General features: G+C 40.2%; 1 pseudogene; it reads left to right on the top strand.

Annotated features, from left to right (window-relative positions):
* The first annotated feature begins 319 nt into the window (after window positions 1-319).
* Window positions 320-1,669, top strand: LOC102821182 (annotated as a pseudogene).
* Window positions 1,670-3,122: the final 1,453 nt, after the last annotated feature.

Below are 3,122 nucleotides of genomic sequence, written 5' to 3'. Positions count from 1 at the left end.
GACTCAGTAAAAAGGCAACTATACATCATTGGAAGATTCAGCAAAGTGGCACGGTATAAGATCAACATCCAAAAAACAGTTGGATTCCTTTATAGCAAAGATGACGGAGCTGAAAAGCACATTAGGAAAGCAATACCATTTACAATAGCCACCCAAGGGATGAAATATTTAGGAATAAATGTAACCAGAGGAACAAAGGACCTATACAAAGAAATTTACAAAACACTACTACAAGAAACCAAAAGAGGAGTCCGAGATGGCGTGGGAAACATGGGGAGCACTGGAAGCAGCTTCTGCACGCAGGCCTGAGCTTGTAAAAATGGAATTTCAAGAAGTAGTGATGGAAGTTGGAGGAGGATCTCCGATGACAGACCTGACTTCCAGCATTCCCAAACCTCTTCTCCCAGCTGGGAACACAGCTTCAATATGGTACCCATTGAACCTGCTTGAGCGTGTTGGATTTGAAGAAGTCATTGTGGTTACAACCAGAGATATCCAAATTCTCTTTCTGCATAAATAAAGATGAAAATGGATGCAGATATTAAATGTATTCCTGATGAGACAGTCAAAGGAACTGCAGATTCTTTGCACCACATATATATCCAAAACTTAAGACAGATGTGCTGGTTCTCAGTTGTGATCTGATAACAGATGTTGCCTTACATGAGGTTGTGGACCTATTCAGATCTCATGATGCATCACCTGCTATGTTAATGAAAAAAAGCCAAAATGGCATAGAATCAGTTCCAGGTCTAAAGGGGAAGAAAAAAGCAGTGGAGCACCATGACTTCGTTGGCATGGACAGCGCAGGAAAGAGGCCGCTCTTCATGGCTAACGAAGCAGACTTGGATGAAGAGCTGGTCATTAAGGGATCCATCCTACAGAAGCACCCTAGAATACGTTTCCACACATACGTTTTTCAAGCAGTAGAGGTGGATGCCCACTTCTACTGCTTGAAAAAATATGTCTTAGATTTCTAATGGAAAATAAGTCAATCACTTCTATTTGGAGTGAACTGATTCCATATCTAGTGAGAAAGCAGTTCTACTCAGCTTCTTCACAACAGGGGCAAGTGGAAAAGAGGAAGATCTAAAGAAAAAAGAGCTGAAGTCCTTAGATATTTACAGTTTTATAAAAAACAATACATCAACCTTTGATCCCTACGATTCCTGTTGGAATGCCTGTCAAGGAAAGAGATGGTAAGACTTGTCCAGATTGCAGGTGTGCTGCTATGTCCACATCATGAAAGAGAACCTCTGCTACTGAGTGAGCACCCAGGGACTCTACATGGAAGCAAACAAGTGCCAACATTGCTGCCTGCTCTTTGTCAGAAGAGTTGTCAGCCCATATTGTCAGCAAACATTTGGTTGGAATTGACAGTCTCATTGGGTCAGATACACAGGTTGGAGAGAAGTCATCCATTAAGATCTCAGTCATTGGTTCATTCTGTGTCATAAGAGACAGAGTATCTATCACCAATTGCCTTCTCATGAACTCAGTCACTGTGGAGGAAGGAAGCAGCATCCATGGCAGTGTCATCTGCAATGCTGTGATCGAGAATGGAGCAGACATCAAGGACTGCCTAATTGGAAGTGGCCAAAGGATTGAAGCCAAAGCCAAACAAGTAAACGAGGTGATCGTGGGGAGTGACCAGCTTATGGAGATCTGAGTTTTGGTGCCAAAACTACTGATGTTGGCTGGCCTACCTGTTTGAGTCTGTATTTATTTCCCAGTAAAGAGCACCTTCCAACGGCAAAAAGAAAGAAAGAAAAGAGACTTACAAAAGTGGAAGAACATACCATATTCCTGGATAGGAAGACTCAACATTCTGAAAATGTCAATACTGCCCAAAGCAATATACACATATAATGCAATCCCAATCCACATTCCAGTAACATTCTTCAAAGAGATGGAAAAGACAATTACAAACTTTATATGGAAGGAAAAAGACCCAGGATAAGCAAAGCACTGCGTAAGAAGAAGAGCAAGGATGGAAGCCTCTCACTCCCTGATTTCAAAATTTATTACATGTCTACAGTGGTCAAAACAGCCTGGTAGTGGTAAAATGAAAGATACACTGATCAATGGAACCGAATCGAGAATCCAGAAATTAACCCATCCACATACAGCCAACTGATTTTCAACAAAGTGCCTAGGTATATTGTATGGGGAGGAAATAATCTTTTTAACAGCTGGTGCTGGCAGAACTGGAAAGTGATATACAAAAGATTGAAACAAGTCTTTAACCTCATGCCCTATACAAAAACCAACTCAGCATGGATTAACGACCTAAATGTGAATCCCAAAATTATGAAGGTCATCAATGAAAAAATAGGGACAAATGTGAGGGCTCTAATTCAGGGCATAAACACACTACCAAACATTTGAAAACTATACAAACAAAAGCAGACAAAATAGATGATTGGGGCATACTAAAAATTAAAAACTTATGTGTATCAAAATATTTCAAAAGAGTAAAAAGGGAACCCACTGAATGGGAAAAAAAAAATCTTTTGCATCAGACAAGGGACTCATTTCTAAAATATGTAGGAAACTACAACACCTTTACATGAAAAAGTCAAATAACCCAATTACAAAATGGGCACAGGACATGAACAGACACTTCACCAAGGAGGAGATCCAGATAGCCAACAAACATATGAAGAAATGTTCACGATCACTAGCAATAACAGCAAAGATAAAAAATGTAGATGACAATAAATGCTGGCATGGATGCAGAGAGACTGGGACCCTCCTACATTGTTGGTGGGATTGCAAAATGGTCCCACCACTCTGTAAAGCAATATGGCGCCTTCTCAGAAGGTTGGAAATAGAAATACCTTATGACCCAGCAATTCCTCTACTTGGTATTTACCCACAAGAAATACAAACGATAACACGAGTAGATGTTCATAGCACACCAATGTTCATAGCAGTACTATTTACAATAGCAAAAAGATGGAGACAGCCTAAGTGCCCATCAATTGAAGAATGGATAAACAAACTGCGGTACATACACACAATGGAATACTATGCTACCTTGAAGAACAACAAGGAAGATGCAAGCCACCATGTAACATGGATGAACCTTGAGGACAGTATGCTGAATGAAATTAGTCAAT

Source organism: Chrysochloris asiatica, unplaced genomic scaffold (genome assembly GCF_000296735.1).
Source record: "Chrysochloris asiatica unplaced genomic scaffold, ChrAsi1.0 scaffold00118, whole genome shotgun sequence".
Lineage (NCBI taxonomy): Eukaryota > Metazoa > Chordata > Mammalia > Afrosoricida > Chrysochloridae > Chrysochloris > Chrysochloris asiatica.
Note: the sequence above shows the minus strand (reverse complement) of the source record. Positions and strands in the feature narration are given on the sequence as shown.